The sequence below is a fragment of the Cyprinodon variegatus genome, unplaced genomic scaffold (genome assembly GCF_000732505.1).
Source record: "Cyprinodon variegatus isolate N-32 unplaced genomic scaffold, C_variegatus-1.0 Scaffold93, whole genome shotgun sequence".
NCBI classification, from domain to species: Eukaryota; Metazoa; Chordata; class Actinopteri; order Cyprinodontiformes; family Cyprinodontidae; genus Cyprinodon; species Cyprinodon variegatus.
Genome location: NW_015150546.1, coordinates 805,539 through 826,778, shown reverse-complemented (window position 1 = coordinate 826,778; position 21,240 = coordinate 805,539). Strand labels below are relative to the sequence as shown.

General features: G+C 40.4%; 2 protein-coding genes across 3 annotated transcripts in view; one reads left to right on the top strand and one right to left on the bottom strand.

Moving 5' to 3' along the window:
- pc (pyruvate carboxylase) overlaps positions 1-21,240 on the bottom strand; it is a 373,340-nt gene that overhangs the window by 114,944 nt on the left and 237,156 nt on the right. The gene's annotated exons all lie outside the window — the stretch shown is intronic.
- The window catches only part of lrfn4 (leucine rich repeat and fibronectin type III domain containing 4), a 46,613-nt gene continuing 30,799 nt past the window's right edge, over positions 5,427-21,240 (top strand). Inside the window, exons 1-2 of the mRNA XM_015373839.1 lie at positions 5,427-5,793; positions 6,533-7,151. The gene's annotated coding sequence lies outside the window, so the exon portion shown is untranslated. The remainder of the gene's footprint in view (positions 5,794-6,532; positions 7,152-21,240) is intronic.

The following is a 21,240-nucleotide window of genomic DNA, read 5'->3' as shown; positions in this document are numbered from 1 at the left end:
GGCCAATCAGCTAACCAGTATTTTCGCCCCTTCCCAAAATTACTTCAACGGAAGATTTCCAGATGGATATGCGGAGCAAATCAATCTGGCGGAGTAGGTTATATTTTACAGGGATCTAAAGAGAAATTTAAAAGTTCTCTTTTCTGTTGCTGTTGTTCAGTAAAAGTATGTTTTAAGATAATTTGAGGAGAGAATATTATACTTTAAAGCATCACTATATGGTCCATTTACCAATTCAATTGGAAATAAAAAAAATAAAAATAATCAGGAGTATAGAGGGTGCGAGTTAGCCAGCGGACCTCCGTGGCTAACTCGCACCCTAGGCTAACCGCAGCCCGTCTGCAACAGCTGTCTCTCCGCATAGCCGTGGGTGAAGGACTGTTGGCTATGATGGCGATATTTTTGTTTTATTTTTGCAAAATGTATATTTGATTTGTGTTATCTGACTGTTAATTATTATTCCCCCACTAAATGAAAAAAGGAATTTATTATTATCTAGAGACTTAAGAGGTAAAATGTAGCTCTAGACGAGCCAGGCGTGTGGTGACGTCACGAGTACGCTTCTGTTCCAGTTGACCCATATTTATGGTGCGTGCTCCCGTTCTCCCCAAGTCCTGTGTTGTTCTCAAGAACATAGTTGGCAAGAACACAAGTCTGTACTTGCATTCTTGTGAATTGAGAAACTGCCTTCATGTTTTTCCAACCGCCATTAAGGTACACAAGAAGAAGAAATGCTTCTAAAGACACAATAGTAACTCTGAAGTCCACCACCGTTGGTGCTAGTGGGACAGTGAATGTATGTTAAGGGGGAGGGGAGTCCCATGTTGGCTCGTATGCACAAACCAAGAAGCTGAAATGATAGCACAAACAAAGATTTGACTGGACAGGTCAAAAGTTCAGTTCCCCCTTATAAATCTTCTCCCAGGGTTCAGCTACTAAATATCCTGCCACCTTTTCCTAGTGTGACAAGCTTTGCCTGGGTGAATCTTTACCATTAAGGTTCAAGGAAAAGGTTCTTTGAGTAGAAATGCAGCAGTAGAGTAGCGTTAACAGTCCTCCTGCTATAAAATCTGGTCTTCCATTACAACCTCATTTTCGCAGTTATCTCTGTATCTTGGTAAACTAATCTGACCCATGTTTCCTGCAATGGCCTGATTATTTTAAAAGGTTTCTGCACCTCAAGATGCAACGAGCTACAAACTTGTCACTGACATATTCCCAGTTGATTGACAACCAGGATACCAAGTATTAGATCAGTTTGAGAATAAGCACACTGACTGACTGTGTTCTGGGTCTGTTGGCCTCCTCCCCTAAAGACGTTTCCTTTGTAGGCCAATTTGGCCAGAATGAAGTCGAACAGGTCCGTCCGTCTCCTGATTAACTGCAGCTTTCCTCTAAAGATCCTGCCAGTCTCACAGCTCAGCTGTCACTGCTACAGAGAGAACACTTCCCCTTGTGTGCTTTATTTTAACTGGATTTATCTACAGTCACAGAAGGAATACGGCCACAGCAACTCTAAACTTCTCCCTTAAGGTTTTTTTCCAGCCAAATGAAAAAAAAAGGTTTCAGCAGACCAACTGTTGGTCGCCCTGAATAAACCCAGGGTTTCATCAGCCAGCCATCAGGAAGTCACTTTTTTCCCTCCTCTTTCACCAAGGTCATCTACTGACAAGAACGCCACTAAAACTTTAACTGTGAACCCACAAAGGAAGAAAACTGAGCTCTTTAAATGAGATGCGACTAGATAAAATGAGCCATTAAATTTTCGTTCAGTGAACCTTGCTTTGAAGGCTTAGCAGAGGACGCCGCAAAGTATTTCAAAATCTCTGTTCATTTACCGTATAAGAAAACCTAAACTTTGTTCAGAAAAATGCAGGTAGGATTTAAGCATATCAAAGTATATATTTCTAATATACACATCTGTCTACTTTAAAAATATGGTCATCGGTATTTGGCTGTGCTGAGATGTTCAGGAATCTCAGGTTGGTTTAATTGGATCAATTGTTTGATTTAGAGTCTCATCTTCCCCCTGAAAGCAACATTTCAATTCACTATGAGGTTTAGATCAGCAGAGCTTACCAGCCAATCAGGAACAGTGATGCTGTGGACATTAGAGCAGGTGTAGTGGGGGCAGGTGTCAAGCCCTGCTAGAAAATTAAATCAAGTCTCTATCAAACCATATGATCTAAAAAAAAAAAATCTAACATTTTCTCCTCTAAACTATCCAACATTAAATACAGATGCCGCACTTATCTAACAGGTAAACGGGCTTCTATTGCACATACTAGTCAGCAGTCTGCCTTTGTGTGGATCAGAGGTGAACAGATGGTAGATAATAAGATTGATGGTAAAAATGGAAAACTAACTGAAGACCAAGATTCACCTTGAAGTAAACATTCATAACTAAAGAAAATCTTTTTCCTTCCTCTTTTCCCATCTGAAGTTTCATCACCGCTCTGATGTCGACACACTAAACTGCACGTGTTTGAATGGTGGAAATGACTTAATTCCAACATTTGATAGTTCTGATGTTATATGTTCTGCTTCAGAAATGAGACAGAGCAACAGAGCAGCACCCAGAAATGCTTCCCATTAAATGCCTATTTCCAGCAGCTATCGACATGGCGGGGAAAATCAACCAGCGTTTGAAGTGCCATCGCCTGCGTTTGTTCCCATCGCCTTCATATCACTCCATCCTTTGCTCCACCAACCTTCCTCTTTTTCCTCTCTCATCTTCATAGCCTCCAGGGATGCTTGGCCTCTCCTTTCTACCTCTGCCCTCTCCAGACAGCACTCATGCGTTTGCTTCCCTTGTCCTCTGCTCACACTTTCATCCTGGTCGGACCCACGCTTGCTTAGGGCACTTTCGCTGCCTGTTGTCATACCAGCCGACTCCCTTCATTTCTCCTCATCACATCTCTGCTCCCCATCAACGATAGAAGCAAGGCTGATGCTTTATAGTGTCACAACACCCTTATAAGCAGTAAAACCTTATTTTAAAAAAGTATCTCAGTGCTTGCATGCAACTTTTATGCAGGAGTGGGCTATAATCATTTATGGATTGAACGATAAGGCCTTCAACCCTATGCTTGGTTTAAACATTTATATTTGCTTCCACTGCACAGCAGTGAGTATGTTGGTGAAAGTTAAAGTCTGCAGCATCTGAACTTATCGCTTCAGGTCTTTTAATTATTCAAACAACTACTTGTTTCCCTTTTTGGAAGCAATTAAGGGTTAATTATGCATGCATTTCTCAAAGGGACTGCCCAAAACTGCATGGTTATCCCCATTTGTATAATTAATTGCTTGCATTTAGCCCCAGCTAAAGTCAAGATCAGAATTGATACCTCTGAATTGAATGGACTAAATCCAGTTAGAGACAAAAACAAACCATTTCCTTTAATAATCAGGACAATCACAGGAGGATCCACCCTGTTAGGTTAGATAGATTAAAATAGGGGTGGCAAGCTGAACACATGGATGATTTACAAGACACCGGGAAAATGATACGGTGGGATAACAAATCAAGTGTTTTAGAGAGTGTCAGGATTCCTCATGGGGAAAGTGTTTTCTGGCTTTCTATTCTTTTACCTTCAGAATAGAGAGTCAACAACAGAAGATGATTGTTGATATTCAACCGTTCAATATAGAAAAAGAGTTACTTAAAACAATCACAACAGCTTTGAATCAAAGGCCGCAAAACATCTTAATCTTGCAAGCCACTGCTGCATTATTTATGAGTAAATAAAAAGCAATGCAAACCAGGGAGGCAGAGATCAGATAAAACAGACAACCTAAAGTATTGATCATTAGAAAACATGAACAGCTACAACATCATGGATCAAAAGGAGGACTAGACTAACATTTATGCAAAGTTTGTAAGAAATCCAACAGAATTTAGAGCCAAATATTCTGGGACAAAGGAGCAGTTAGAGATCAAGACCAGTAGTGCATCTTTCAGCGCCCCTTGTGGCAGACTAAGTTAATCAGAGGAAGAAATGATTACCATTGGAACTTAAATGTGGTACAAAGTGATCAGAAATCTTGGTTTAAAATAGTGAATGTTTTCAGTAGGATTAGGAATCAGGAATTGGCACCACGGAAATGAACACCTCTAACGCCTAATAGTGAATATTTTACGGTATAATGACACACAGGTTGAGATACTTCTTCACAATGACAGCAATGAGGCTTCAAAACCTTGGAACACCTCACCACATTTTTTGTGTGTGCGCGCAAACATTCCTGGAGCAATGAACACAAAGGAATAATGAAGATGGGGAATACCTCCAAATTCCTCAACTTTAAAATCACGGCCATTGAAATTTGGACACAGCCGGGTAATTCAACAGGACAATAAAGCAACACACTTCATAACCGGTTCTGGAAAGAATAAAGCAGCCCAACATTAAGCTTCTGGAACAGCGTCAACCCTGAAGAAGATGCGAGACATATCCTTAAAAGCACCATCTGTGTGAGGGAACCAACCAATTAAAATAAATTCCAACCAATGCGTCCATGAAGAGCGGTCAGATACCCAGCCTGAGAGTTGCCAGAAGATTGTGGATTGGCTGCAAAAACGGCTGCTGATAAGCTGCTACCTGCTAATCGACATGTCTAAATATCAGAATGTTTATATTTGAGCCTGCTTTATTATTACGACCCATTTTGGCTCATAGAAAATAAACCCTTAACATCCAAAGCGTTTCAAATTGTTCGGTGATTTTTTTCTTTTATTTTTTTTATTAAATCAGAGCCACTGAAGCTGTGCTGTGCTTCTGTTATTTTTGTATATCAAAAATAATATTCAGACCAGAACTCTGCAATATGAGTAAAATATGTCAATGTAAACTGAATTCTTTAGACATTTCATCTTTCCAAGGCTTTTGATTAAAAGCCTAATAGCTTATATGAGAATGTTAAATTAAACGTGAACCTTGTAATTGATGTAAATTCAACACCCGATAAGACACCTTTGCATCCATGTCATTTGTTCTTTCTTCCGCCCACAGCAGCATGAAGCAAAAGGAACTCTGGACATTTAGCACTAATTTGACTCTTATCCACTAATATGATGTAATTAGCTTTGCAGTCACCTTAAACTAGCTTCATTTTTCCTTTGTATGCAATTCTTTGCATCACCTAATTTCTAATACATGATGGCACCCTTTTCTTTAGCACCCCCCAACCCCACCCTACTCGTCTCCTTGTCCCAGCATCCCTACCCCTCCTCATCTTTATGCCTAACTCTCCTTTTAGCCTGGAGCTGCGACGATCACAAATGTTTTCTACTTTCCAACCTGGGAGTAACGCTCTTATCCATATGATGATGAAGTTGATAAACAATATAAAGGGTGGGAAAAAAGGTCAGAGACATCGATGAATTTATAAAGCGCAAGTGTAGAATGAAGGGTGAGGGAGAGAGAGAGCGGGGAAATTTCTGATTCGCCTCTCTCCCCATGTCCCTGTTATTCCCTCTCTCTAGTCTTCGTCCCCTCCTTCATTCAGTACCTGTTCTGTGGGATTAACATGACTTAAAATTCAATCAGCCCACAGCCTGACGGAAGAGTGTCAGCGCAGGCAGACTGAGCGCTGCTGCAGCTGTCGAGACCGACTGAGGGGAGAGAGCAGAGGAGAGGAGGAGGGGGGCTGGGATAGACAGAGAGAGATAGAGAGAGGAAAAAAGAGAGGGGGGAGATGGGTGTTTTTCTGCGGAGCCGAGATAGAGCAAGAGCCGCGGAGACAGAGATGTGACTGCTCCAGGAGTCGCGGTGGAATGATCCGGAAAACAAGGTTAGTAATTCCACCTTTTCATCACAGGGTAGAGCATATCGGATAGGGATAGAGAGATGAGTTTTATGCTTAAATAGCTAGATTGGAATTGTCAAAAAGGAAAGTAAGCAGGGAGGAAACAAACGCATCACAATTCTCAGTTTGGAGCAGAGAAACCACACGGGTGTTACAGCTTGCCTAGATGGGATATTTTTAACAGAGTTGGCTTGTGGAGATTGATTGACAGGCAAAAAGGGAGTGGGAGTGGAGTGGAGGGTGGGGGGGACTTTTGAACTGTGACATTCATGAAGCTGATCAATAGCTCAGTTGTTTCATTAAGCTGTGTGAGCTGCATGTGTGTGCCGAGAGGGAGGAAGAGGCTGTGTGTGTGTGTGTGTGTGGAGTATCACTGCAAGCCTACTTACTGAATGTGGTGGCAGCGACTGTGGAGGTGTGTGAAAGTGTTGCACGACCGCGCGTCAGTGTGCACGCGTGCATTTGTGCAGAAATAAGCCAATGCAGCCTGCTGAGGAGCATTAAGAGGGTCTTGCGGCTATTGATTGTTTCTGACAGACAGGTGAAAGGGAGCGAAGGGGAAAGAAGAGGAGGGAGTTTGGGGTGAATTAGGAGCTGTGAGATGGAGTTGCATCCTTGGGGATGAAGGAGGGGAGATGGACAGGAGGGGGAAGTTGGAGTGAATGATGTGTCTGCACATCTTATTTTCAGTTTTTTCACAATCTTCCCTTTGCTTTTGTTTCAGATTTCTAACAATATACTCGTCTCCACCATCCTGCTTGCCTGCATTTCCACCCAAGGTCATAAGAAAGGAATAATTCAGCTTCGGAGAGCAAATGTGAATCGCAACGAGAAGCACGGAAATCAGTATTGGAAGTAAAGGGGATGAGAGATAGAAGACAAAGAATGAACACGAGCGAAAAGCTGGAGAGAAGGAGCAAAGTTGAGCACTGCCACGAGGAAACGATATGATTTTTAGCCAAGTGGATTCTTGGATCTCTCTTTGAATTTTGGAATACAGTGACCGGAATCAAGCAAGTACATTAGGATTTTCCAGGTTTTTCTCTGTCTATAAGAGCCTAAGCGGATATTGTGGGATTGAGATTTCTTCAACTCGCTGGTTGCCTGACATTGACCTACATCGGCCGTTTTTCTTTTTGACATGTGGAGGAGAGAGTGGGAAAGGTTTCATCAGTAAAAACAACCCACCCAGCCCTGGGCTGGCCTCGTATCAGCACAAACACCCCAGGCGAGATCTGTGCTCTATACTGACACGCATCCCATCAACACACACAAACACACAAACCTAAACCTGGATAACATGTGGAGCTGATTCGGATTATAGAGGCGCACAGACGGAAAAGGTAACGTCCACAGAGTTTCAAACTCATACACACTGCCTGGCAAAAGATATTTAAATCCCACAAACTGTGGCATATTATAATTCTTTGAAATAAACTACTATGACAAAAACTAACATGCACTTGTAATAAATTCCATTTACTTGGATGCCCCTAAATGAAACCTATAAAAAAATCTGATGTCCCTCAACCTGGAACTGGAGTTCTATCGTGTAATTTAATCTCAGGACACAAACAGCTGCTTTGTGAAGGCCACAAAGGTTGGTTAGAGAACATTTGAATCCTGCAGACCAAGGAAAACAGCAGGTTTTGTAGCAGATCCAATACAAGGGTTAGGTTCAAAAGCCTCTTTCCAATTAAAAGAAAAAAAAAAGGTCAGAAAAGTGGTACAAGCCTCACATGGCTGATAACCTGAATAGACAAGCCTTGTAGAAAGAACACTGATCAGAAATCAGCCAAGAGCTCAGGTAAGAGAATCTAACGACTAAGTCTACGTTCGCACTCCAGGCCCTGATGTTCAATACGATTTTTTTGTGAAATCCGATTTTTTTGCGTCGCCAAATATTTGTGACTTGTATGTAATTCTCCTGTGTGAACTGCATTCATACAACCCAAGTTCTGGCATGCGCAGTAGAGGACGCAATGATGTCACAAGCAGGCGTGCTCCATGTTTACGGAAGTACACATGGAGGGTAGTGCTGGAGAGCATCTGGCGATCCTTCACAAACCTTAAAAACTTAATCTTTCCAAGATGGTTAAACATAAATACTACTCTCTGTAGCAAGAAGCAGAAGAGTGACCACTGTTGGGTATTGATGACATTCAGGTTGGATGGATACGACCTGACTGCTCAGACACAGGTCACATTTGAAAAGATCAGATTTGTATCAGATTCAGGACCACATAGCCAAGCAGCCTGGGGGGCATTGGAAAAAAAAAATCTGATTGCCCTGAAAACTATCCTGAAAAGATCAGATCCAGGTCGCTTATGGGCAAAAAAAGTCAGATTTGGGTCACTTCAGGCTACGGTGTGAAGGTAGCCTAAGTAATATACTCTACAAATCAATCTGTATATTAAAACAGCAGGTTGTCACAATGCATTTATGGGATACAGAGAAAAAAAAAATTGGAAGAAGGTGCTCTGGTAAAATGGGACTAAAATTGACCATGTTGGAAAACCGTGCCCATTGCAATGTTCATAAGACATCGTAGTGATATATATGTCCAAATCAAGGAACCTCAAGCAACACTTTAAAATTAAGGTGCTAAGTTTAAGGGTCGTTTGCCATTTTGGAAAAAAAATGCCTCTAGAGCTTTCCTTCAAAGATGCTACTTTAAGGTCCAGCTTATGAAATACTAACAAACAAGGTGGGGTTTGTGGTCATTGCCTGTCAAGATGAGTAAACGTTTGAGGGGTGTGGGCACTTCTGTAAGGCCCTGCAGAAAGATTAAACATATATTGGTCCAGCAAAGTCAAATCTATATCTGCATGGTAGCCTGTGTGTGCTGAATCATTGAGTACATCACTGGGGTGGGCATAAACGCTCAGTGGCAGGGGAACTCACTGCTCTGTCTCACACAGAAACACTCGGACTGTGAATAATGAACAGATGTGCGTTTGTAGCACAAGCATAGAAGGCAAACTGAGTGCACACAGACTGAAAGACGCAGTTTTAGATCTCGCATATGGCACAGATGACTGTAAGCTTTCATCACTCTGCTGCAGCTCTGACATCCCTCCTTTCTTACCCCACACCGCACTGACACTCCTCTGTGTCAGCCAGCTGTCCTGCATTAGACTACTCCATAGGTGCGTCTTAGTTTGGCTTTTATCACCTGGGCCTTCATGTAATCTCACCTGCTGCATCTCATGTATGAAGGTAGCATGAATAGATGTGGGGAAGAGGAGCGTTTGTTGTGCTCTAACCTCTTCATTTGAGGCTCTTTACATAAGCCGTGTCTGCACACAAACACGAGCAGATTTGGCACACTGACACATGAGATCAGGCTGACTGGATCGGGAGGATAAGAGGGCGAGGAGAAAGAAACAGATAGGGAGGCAGAGGGAGGGCTGACATGGGAGTGAGGGCTAAGACGGGGTAGATGAAAGGATGGCAGGGGAGGAGTGAGAATCAGTGAATGGAGCTTCATCACATAAGATGAAATATAACTGAGAAAACGGGGGAAAAGGAAGATTAGGATGAGTAGATGAGATGAAAAGCTAACAGAAAGATGAAAAAATAACAGTGCATAGAAAGAAAAACAAACAGTGCTCCACTGTAAAAAAAAAAAAAGAAAAAGAAAAAAGAACAAAAGGTTGTTATGAAAGCTTTCTGCAGTAAAAACATTAACATTTACAGATAGAGCTGTAGTTCTTTTTATTAAAAAAAAACACCCACCATTTAGCCACAAAGGAAAGCATTACTGGGGTTCATAGTATAATACAAGTGCCAATTAAGGAGTACAACTTTCAGGGAAAGTCTGAGTTTTATCTGAAGGCAACTATCAACCCTCTTCATACGTGATAAAGAGTATTAAGCTGTGCTAAACATTAGACTATAAAATAGACTGAATCAACACAAAGGTTCTTTGATCGCTTTGCTTCATGAGTGGGTTTTAGCAGAGTAAGATGAATGCCAATTGGCTGGAAGTAGGCAAATGGATGGATGAGTTGATTGACAGATGGATCAGGGACAGCAGATGGATGAATGGACTAATAAACAGATTAATGGGTGGAAAATGAGTTGCTGCAACTAGAGAATATGATATTGATTTAAGCTTTTTTCCCCCCCATGCTTAAACCCAATAAATACAGACAGTACATTTTCAGGCCACCAACGATCCCTGGGCCATCTAAACAATCATTGACTCTTGCTTCAAACCTGATCCTTTCAGACTAAGTGCTAACTGAACCTTTTGAAGCGTGACAGAGACCCTTTGATTTCCTTTTATCCAAATCATAATCTTATAAATGCTCTGTACTCTTCTGCTAATGAGTGCAGCAAGCAAGCAGAGGAGCTAAGGACCTCTGGTTCAACCAGCAGAATAAAAGCTCCATAAAAGAACCATTCCCTCAATTATGTTGTAGATGCTCCGTTTGGCTCATTGTTACCAGGGGTGTCTGCCATTCATGGGCTACAGTTAGGAGAGAGGAGCAGATGGGATAAACACTGTTCAAAAAGGGAGACTTGCCAGCATGAACAGACTGGAAAGTGAATGAGAGGATGGGGGAATGAGTAGAACGTATGGGGATAGAAAGGACTGAGCATAAAACTTCATCTTCTGGAAAGAAAGGCTAAAACAACATGATCCACAATTTCTTTCTAGCCTGTAAAGTAAAAAGTTTGGTTCACTGTTATAAGAGAAAGTAAAAATCTTCCGATTCATAAACCCCCATGTGAAAACCCTTACAATTCCACTGCACAATGCTTCACAGCGCATTAGGGAGCATAATTATTGTTAATTTATGAGTAAAAAGCGAAAAAGAGAGGAGGGACAGTCTGATTAAGCGATCAAAAAGTGTGGCGGAGCACGATGGCGGCAGACATTCATGGATAATTACATAAAACAGACGAGGGCAGAGGGGTGATTAGATGTCGAGGATGATGGACGAGGGATTTGGAACGTCAGACACCTTGGTGAGTTAAGCAGCTTTCAATCAAGGAGCAAAATGGGGGATATTTGAAGCCATGAAATGGAGATGCCTGAGTGAAGGACAAATGGTAGGATGAGAAAGGCTGGATTCTTGATTACAGCATTTAGCAATGATGGGACAGGTGAAAAGGATGGTATAGGGACAAGGAAGGCCATAAAAAACACTTAAGATTGTGGAGAGAATGCAAGAAAGGTTTGAGGAGACTTATGAGGGAAGAAAAGACTAAAGAGACACTTAAGTGAAGAAATGAAGAGCTGCGAAAACAGTTTAACAATCAGTAGAAATGAGATATTCTGCAATATCGCAAAGTTAAAAGAGGAAGCAGAGTAGAAAAAAATTAGATCAATGGTAAAAGATAAGTTAGACCCAGTCATCCTGCAGGAAAGAGTAAAGGGACTGGCAGAATATGAAGGACGAGCCCAAAGATGAAAGGAAATGGAGTAGTTGAAGGAAAAACCAGTAAACTGCAGGAAGCAACTAGCTTGGTGGTAGAGAAGGGGGGGAAAATGATGAAAGGAGGAGTAATTAAACTTTTGACAGACTGTTTAAGCACAGCGGGTGCTTGATGAGCAGAACAAACCGTAACCACGCAACCGCTGGAGACAGACGGCGGGTTGGTTTTAGGGTGGAAGGAGATATATGGGAGTGAGGGGGCATGGGAGGAGAGCCAAGTGTGAAAGTGAGAGCAAAGCCACAGGGGGGATGTCAAAGGAAGGAAAAGTCACAGGAGCAGAGAAGAGGATGAGATATTGCTTGGCATTTCTGGAGAGGTCCTTTACTAGACTGACTATACCTTCCTGCCTTCAACATGGACCCATTAAACCTATATTTCTTTATTAAACAAATATGGTTTCTGAATCTTCGACAGCTTTCAGGAGGAGGACCAGGGTTTTAAACCAAGAATCAGATTTAACCTCTAAGGACTACGGTAAAATTTGAAAGAACCTTCCTTGTTAGTTTGATTAAGCCTCTTTAGAGACTTGACTCAGTCTTGACTAAAACATGCTTTAGGACTGACCCTCCATAAACTCCTGATATGACTCAACTTCCTCCTTTAAAGAGGAACCTGAACACAACTCCTTTTAAATAAAACTGATCCAAGGGAACAATAAAGTCTTAAAACCGCCTATATGCAATTAGAAACTCAATAGACTATATAACTTGATTCAAACTTACACTTATAAAGACAAATTATGAATCACAGCCTTTATTTTCATGTAGGTTCATTAAAATATCCTCCCTAAAAAGCTGAGAAGAGACATGACACATGCTGGACTTTTAAAGAGGCAAACTTTAAGCAGAGATCAGACAAGATGTCCCAGATTTACATCAGAACTGTTCAACAGTAAAGTTTCAAAATGGGTCATTTAAAGGCTATACTATACTTCGCCAGACACATGCTCTTGTGCAATATAAACCTGATTAACAGATGTTTTGGGCTGAAGATGCTGTACTGCATCAAGGTGGAGAATGCGAGCGTGGGTGACGAGCGTCAGTACATCAGCTTCTACTTAGTCTGGAACACTTAACAGTCTGAGTCTCCATGTTTCTGCTTGCATCAGCAATGGTGCACATTTATAGATGACGCGCAAAAACCAACAAGCTTAAAGGAAAGCAGCAATACTGCAGGCCTAATGAATCGTCTCATTGTATCCACCTTATAAAAGAAAAATAATCGCCAAAAATCAAGGAGAGCAGCAAGAAAACCTTTATGCTGCAGTAAAACTTGATTCATTAGGACTGAGGAAGGCCTTTGATCAGTGTGTGAGATACTAAACAAGCCGCAGTCAAAGAATCATTTAGCTTGTTTTCAATACCAACACCACAGGCATCCATTTTCCTCAAAGGATGTTTGTGTTATTCCCAGCGCTTATCGCTGATGTTCTGCCTTTCTACATCTCTGTGCATCCCTTTGTTTCATAGGGGAGTGCAGACAGATGGATGCCAGCAATACAACAAAAAAAACTGATAAAAGGAGGTTTATGTGCACAAGTGCTGTTTACCTGTCTGTAGCATCAATCAATACATCCATCATCATGATTCACGGCCTGGATGGTATGTCATTGACCTACTGTGCTAGATGCGGAGTGCTGATTGGGTATTTGTTCTTGCACTCAGGACTTCCCCCTCAGAAAGCCAGGAAGTCTGCTGAATCATCAACCTGCACCCACATTCACAAGCATAGCTGTTGTCAAACAGCGTCCCGCGGTGTAAGCCAATCAGGGTCCATATGATTGGCTCTGCAGGGTTTCTGAATGGGCGGGAAATGTTGCACAGAGGTGGGCTGGTTTGAGTGTTGCCTCTCAACCTGTGTTTGTTTTTTTCCCTCTTTCCTTAGCTAATGCAAACATTCACAGGTGCGCACATGAAACAGCAACAATCACACTGAAAATATGGCAAGGTGACAGCAAAAGCTGTTAGGAAAGAGCGATAAGTGACTGAATGGCTTTGAAAGCTGAAGGGGGAGAAAACAGGAAAAGTTTAACGCATAGACACGGACAAAAGCACAAAATGGTTTTCAAGTTGCGGCATTTCCTTTCCGTTATCTCTCATCTACATGCAAAAAGTTTTTTGATCTAAAGTTTAGCATTTATCATAGAGTTTGCAAAGGAAAAACAGGGATATCAGACATTAGGGTTTAAAAGCTAAAACTTGCAAAGGCTTTAGAATATGGACTGATGAATAGATTCCTTGTCATAATCAGACCCAATTGTAAAACATTCTGTGCAGACAATACTTAAAACTTTAGAAAAACATTCCCAAATAAGACCTTCATTAAGGCATTTAAGTGTGCAGACCTATGATGCATTCCGTAAAAGTTCAAAAAATATCCACTGGACCTGGTTTCCTAGATTTGAAGATGTTTCGCCACCTCTTCAGGAAGCTTTCTCAATTCAAATGTCTGGATCCGCAGTGAGTTTGAGTCTTATATAGACATGGCCTTGTATTGCTTGGAAACATGCAAATGGTAACCGATCAGTGGGTCGTTTGGTTCCATTGTTAGCCTGTAATATCGTTATCGCCGTTAAGGGGAGGATTGTCTCCTGTAATACCTGAAACCTGTCTATGATTGTTAAGGGTCGGTCGTTGAATTGAGAAAGCTTCCTGGCGAAACGTCTTCAAATCTTGGAAACCAAGTCCAGTGGATATTATTTGAACTTTTACGGAATGACTATGACCTGGATGACTGAGAATCTTCATCAGCACCTATGATGCATTTTATTTTGAGAATCACAGGGCAAAAGGAGAAATACATAAGGCTTAGATGTCTTAATTTTGTTTCAGCTTGACAGAATATTGAAATACACTTTACAGCTTAAAAACTATCAAATATAGGTGTCATATTTAATAGAAATAGGGCTTTCTCCTATAAAATCTTCTATAACTACCTTGAACAATTACAAGTGTTATAATGAAAGAGATGGACCAAAAATATTAGATACAGCCCTGTCAGTTCTGCCTGTATTTTAATTAAATACTGTTAAAGAAAATGCAGGACCAGTCAAACATGAAAACTGTCAGAGTATGCAACATATGTACCCAACTAAGCTAACTTCAGTCTGTATGTCATCACATATTGCAGAAAATCTATGTAGGACCCGTTTCAGCTGCCTGCAGCATTTAACCAGTCCAAAACGCCCCACAGGGCATCAGATGGAAAAACACAGTGGTACCTCATGAGACTTTACCAACAGCAGTGATTTTATGAGGCATTCAGTTGCATCTGGTATACTGGATTGTCTGAACATAAATACAAATATTAAGTATACTGTGGGTAGTGTACTGTATACCCTTTTATTCTCAAAATTATAGCCTTTATTAAAAAAAAAAAATCTGTAGTAAAACTGAATTTAAGTGGGCTTATGCTTTGATACGGAAAAAGAATAAATTCTATAGAGCCAACTTTCCCTTTATCAACAGGAGCTAAAGGAAAAAAAGTGAAAGTTTTTGTTTACTTCCAACAACTTGAAAACAGTGCTGTTGAGCTCAATATTGTGCCGCTGTGAATCAAAAGAGCATTTATCTATAATTTCTTTTCTTTGCTGCAGAACTCTAAACCACAACAAAAATGCAGGTTTGAGTTGATTTAAATGAAGAAACACACTCTACTCTGATGGCTAGAACAGCACTTCACCCATCGTCCTAATTGTAGCATCGATTAAGTGAGACTACTCGAAATGTGAAGAAGTGAACATTCATCTGTAATAACCTACAGATTTCAAACTAATGGTTGATTCTTGTTCACTGAAAGCCCTAGAAAAGGCCACAAGTGTGTGCGGAGAATTCTGAACAGCATTTAATCAACTTGTTACATACCATTTTGGCTGACAGGCAAATAGTGATTGTATATAAGGAAGAAGCTTTTGACTGGATAAAAATGGACCTTAAAAATCAATGTTTCCCAGAAATATACTTTAGAACGTTGGGTTTGCAGGCATCGGCATGACAATCAGTGCAGACACACGATGCAAATTCAAATCTAATCTACCGTCTTCCATTTCACAAAATACGGCATCTTCATTAAGAGATGAGCATGTGGCAATAACGAAGACTGTCAGCAATTAATTACAGCCCTTTATTGGCTCCCATCTTAAACCACTGTGCAATTTAATCAGATACAACTATGAGAATGCCATCTGGAGTGAGGGATAAACAAAACCCAACATTGCTGAGATGCCTCAATGAAAAATTACTCTTGTACAAGGAGAAAAGAAGGAATTGGGGTGCAGCAGCATGACTGAGCCGTTCTCAACACTTTCGTCTGCCATTTTCTCTGCTGCATTCATCTGTACGACTGCCATGAGTGTATGGAGGGGAAACCACTCCTGCTGTTCACATAGAAAGGTTCAAACCACTCCACTCTCTCAAGTCAGGAATGCTGATGACTTACAAGCTAAACAAGTCTGAAAGAACAAACTAAGTTGCAAACTTTTTCCTATAATGCTACATTAAAAAGTTCAGGCATCTCATTGATAATCTGTTTGATAGATCAACAACTGGAAGATAAATACATGGTTTTTAAATTGATGAGTAGGTGTGTTTATAGAGCGGCAGGCTTTTCATCACCTTTCAAGTCTGCAAACTGATTTTGCCTGTTATTTTCAAACATAACAGGCAGATTAGTTTAACACATCTTAGTCTGCATTCTGCCAATGATTCTCAAATATATTGAATCAGGTCCATTCAAAATCATGAATGTGCTTTATTTTAAATCATTGTTGCTTTGGCTGAATGTTCATTGTTTTTCTGCTGGAAGGTAGATCTCTGATAAGTTTAAACTTTTTTGTAGGGTACAATCTGTCTTGTTCCCAGATTGTCCTGAGTTTAGCTTCTTGCATCTCAATAGCTTTAATAGAAGAAAATCCTCCTAACATCACAATACTATGCTTCACTAGGGGGAATCAAGGCTGCTGAGGGAGATTTATTTCATTGGTTTATCAAATTGTATGATGGTCAGAAATCAAATAAAGTCATCAGGCTCCAATAAACAAATATTCCATGATGCTGCATGTTTATAAAACTTTGTTAACCCTTTTCTGATCCGTTTTTAGCAAAAAGACTGGTTTGATTTCATGACTTCTGAAATAAATTGGTTGCATGGGTTTTTCAGAACACAAATGCAACACTGCAGATTGAGCAACATAGGGTTCTCAGATAACGCAATTATTTCCTACTTCACATTGGTTCATCATCAAATCCCTACAAGAGTAAAGTTTGTAATCATTACAGCAGTGAATAAAATAACTCTGTAGTTTCGAAGGCTTTGGTAATTGATGTACGTAAAAATAATTTCTAATGAGTTTTAGGACAGATTATGACTCGCTCCCACACTGCTCCCCTGTGTTACTAAAAATGCCAAAGAAAATCACTGTCACCACAGCTGCCAATTCAATTTACCTCCCGGAAAATGGGATCCCCAAAGCTCTTCAGCTTGTGTGTGCTCTTTCCAAGGAGGGAAGGGGAGAAAATTGCAGCGAATCCTGAAGGGCGGGGTACTGGCTGCCACCCTTATGGAGGTGTTAATATTGTTAATAATAGTGTTGGGGAACTGATTTACCTTGGACTGGGAGCTGGTGAACCGTGAATATGATGCAAACTTTAAATGCATTTGGCAATTTGATTGGTAGGAAGTGCAGGAAACTTGCAGCAGTATGCAGGGTTTTAAGCTGCTTATCGGCAGACTGATAAATGCCTGTAGCTTTCAAACAAATATGAAGCGACGAGAGAAATCCTTTGGAGCTTTTATTCAGCTGCGGCTAATTGCTTTGTTGTAGCAGTTAAAGCTAATTGTAATAAAATTAGATCATAATCTTATTTTTGTCTACATTAACAAAACAGTTACTTTCTGCACAGTCCATGGAAGAAAATAAACAAAAGCGTGTATGATTTAGTGCTTGAGGATTTCTTGCGCAGTCGTTCCTCATGGTTCACAGATTCAAAGACTGAGATAAATAGGAGCGAGGGGTTGATTTTGCCTTTTTATTTTCAGGCCAACATTTCATGCAGACAAAAACATCCTAAAAGCATTGATTCTTTTCCTTTCAGAAGAACAAAAAATGGGTAGGATCCAAGTTTTATGACTTCACACTTTGAAACAGCATTCCAGGTTAATTAAAGACTTCCTTTCTTATCTATGCAAACCTTAAAAAGTCAGGCAAACTTCAAAGCCTCCACAAGTATTACGTTTTTATTCCAAACACAGTATGAGGAGGAAACGAGCATTTCTTTTAAGTGTTGCCAAGTTCTAAGATTTAGCTCACGTTTCAGAACTTCGCTTTAGATAAAGTGCCAGAGCCAGAAGTGCCCTAATATCCCAAAAACCGTCTGATGAAACGCTCATGTCCTTATGATCTGCACATCAGTGGCACGTAGTTCCATAAAGCTGAATGAAAATTAGCCACAACAAAGCAGCCATGGCTTTTAAAGGGAGGAAGAAATGAGCACAAACTTAAAAAAATTAGGTCTTTCTAAGCCTTTTCAATGTCTGAAGTGAATCAGGGTTGGAAAAGGGAAGAAAAAAAAAACATTTTAATAATCTGACTGAAGCGCTCCAAGAATAGAGACAATTATCGAAATCTTCCAAGTAGGATGGGTTCCAACAGGATTTAGTGAGACAGATTCATACTTGCTCATCATACACAAACAGAAACAACATGGTTGTTGTTGCCTTCCTGCATCTAATACAGAGCATAAAGTTCAGGAGGAATTAACTGAGGATTTCAGATTTAAACTATCTGTGTTGAGTCCAGCTGTAATTAGACAGTAGGTTTTTACCCTCTTCAGTTCTCTTACTGCACCACCACATTTACATTTTCCTCGATGACCAACTTTTGCTGTTTTTGTTCAAGATCTAGGCTAGGGAGACAAACGGGAAGGCGATTGGGATTCTGTGCCTTTGTCAAAAATCCAGAAAATTTTTTGACCCTACAGAAGCTGAAATGCTTTAAACCTTACCCTGCTCTAACAGCAGGGTAAGGTTTAAAAAAAGGGAAATTAGATTGGTTTAAACAAGCATATTAACCATGAACTAACGGCATATGTGCATAAACATTGCCTTCAGACGATTCTAGTGATTTTTTTAACAATGGCATCAGTCCTTTGAGTACAATAGAGACAATATTGACAAGTGTTTAAGTCCATCTTGTTGCCATTTGTATATGCTTCGCAAAAGAGGTGACTCATGTAATCCTTGTTTGGGAAGCAATGTCAGCGGAGGGCTAATTTCACGTGCAGAAAGGGAAAATACTTTGATAGACCACAAAGAGACCAGAACCAAGAGAGCAGATGATGGGATTCATTGATTCATATTCTATATTTCAATACTTATTATTCCAATTCTACCAAAACATGATTTGTTTTATTTAAATATGCTTAAAGCCATAATCAAATCTGCTAGAAGTAAATCCCCTGTATCATATAGTCTATGTGTAATGGATGCATCATTCAGGAGGGTCATATGTTGCGTAGAAATAATTTTACTATTTGATGATGGCCTCCAACTCTGCACCTACTTTCTAAGAATATTTAGTGACTGATCCAAACTGTCTAGAACCAAAACATCATGATGGGTTGTGCAGTTTTGTTACATAGCACCACCAGTTGTCAGCATGTTTTAGGAATGGATCTGCAGTGCTAAAGGTCAAAGGTGAGCATGTAAACCAAGAGCTGAGAAACATTTCTTTGGGAGAGCTAAATAAATGGGAAAGAGTTTGATGAATGGATAAAACAGAGGTCTATCACTGATGAAAATTATTAACCATGATTCAACAAAAAGGACCAAAAAAAAAGGAAAAAGTATTTTATAAACCCATTTTTCCTGAACTTTTGCTCCCCTTCTGAAACCAGCTGTCTGTCCTCCATCCCTCAGACCAACATGATGGAGACGCCTTACAAAGTCATTTTTTTTTAAACACAGCTCTTCCTTTCTCTAATCGAATCCATACTTCCCTCTCACATCCCTCTCTTCTCGACAGTGATGGATGGCGGCCTTCACCCGTTTATCGCCTTTACATATTTCTCTGCCCATCCGCTTAACGACACACATTCATACCTGCTGACTCTTCATTCCTCACTCATCCCCATCTTCTTCAAACTTCTGGCTTTTCGCTCTTTCCTCTTAACACTAATGGTTTTTATTTTCCTCCATCTTATGCAATCCCACCATTTTCTTTGCCCCCCCGTCTATTTCATGCTGCTAAGCTCTTGTGCTCATGCAAGTTTTCTATATGAAATTTTTACCCCTTCCTGCTCCTGATACACTCCAGCTGACTAAATAGGACAATACGGCTAAAGAGCAATAGTATCAAAAGGATGAGTGGGCTTACAGTACACACGACAGCTGCAAGAAGAGGCTGTGTGGGCGTTCTTTTGTTTCTTGCCTGCAGAGAAGTGTGTGTCTATGCGTCGGCCTCCCTATAATTATGACTGTGTGGGAAGACTGTTTTGGTATGCTCCTGGTTGTTTCAGTATGCAAGTGCTCACCTCATATCTAGGGGCTGGATTATGAGAGTACGTTCCAGAGAGCCTTGGTGCAACTGAAAGAATTGGATTGTGAAAGGCTGCTTCCATATTCAACCTGCATTTGGGCAAGCAGAGCCTTTTATTTCACAATATAACAATGCAACGCTCTTATGCATCTTGGCTAGAATGGTTCATTTTTGCTTTCAAGCAGCCAGACTTTTAATTTTCTTAACATTTGTTAGTTTTCTGGGAGTCTCAAAGGTTGTTTTGTGTTTTTTTGGGAACTTTTGGGAAATTTTCCTCCGATCTCTGCATAGCAAGCGCTCATTTGCAGCAAATCTTGCCATCTAGTGCCATCAAGTACTAATTATATATTTTGTCATGTATAATCTGCAGCCATTTATTACCTACGCCTGTTGGCAGCAACTCTGAAGTTAGGCATCTAAATGTAGTGAAGACATGCTTAGGTTGACATTTTGCATGAGAAGAAAACCAGGACTTGAGGAACTCTGAACACAGTGAGGTTGTTTGTGTAAGACTGCCTGACATGGCATTTTAGAACCTGCTGATATGATGGAAATTTCTCACACATTCACCTCTGGTTTACAGAGTTGCAAAAAATAGACAAATCCAGTGACAAGCTTTTGTATGGATTATGAGGCTATGTAGACCTCAGACTGGTTTAAGATGGAAATTTCTCACACATTCACCTCTGGTTTACAGAGTTGCAAAAAATAGACAAATCCAGTGACAAGCTTTTGTATGGATTATGAGGCTATGTAGACCTCAGACTGGTTTAAGAGGATGAAAGCTATCGATTCTCTTCTAACAGTAGCTCAGTTAGCCACTCATTTTCAACCAAGGTGTGAGAAATATCTCTTAACACATTCAGGCTGCAGCAGCAGAAGACCACAATAAGTGGGTCAGCCAAAACATAATGACATAAAACTCTGGACATTTTGACGTTTGCCTGTCAGGAGTTTCTGTGACTGATTTCTCATGTTGTTCCAACCCACAGCCCCAATCAGATCTGTGGATTACTGTGCTTGTGATAAGTGGGTTTTGAGAGCTAATACAAATCCCCTTGTTTATAAACACCACAACATTCGCTAAGTCGATTTAAGTCGATTACAGTCTAATGGCATTTGCGGTCTGGAGTGTGGCTGCACACAAACACACACACATGGTTTATTAACGTCATTAATTGTGCTTGGCATATTTTAGGGGACTGACATTTATAATGTACCACAGAGAATTAAAGGCCAACAAGGAAATTAAAGCTACATTAGGTCTTAAATGTGAAATCCAATGAAAGTTTCAGTCAAATTAGAGTTTTTAAGTCATGCACCAAGCGTTTCTTAATTGCCCGAGTTTTGAATTAGTATAAAAGTATCCCTGGAAAACACTCTGTGGACATTCATCTTTCTAAGCTGTTAGCAGCTACATATTTAGCAGCCTTTGAATCCACAAATAGAT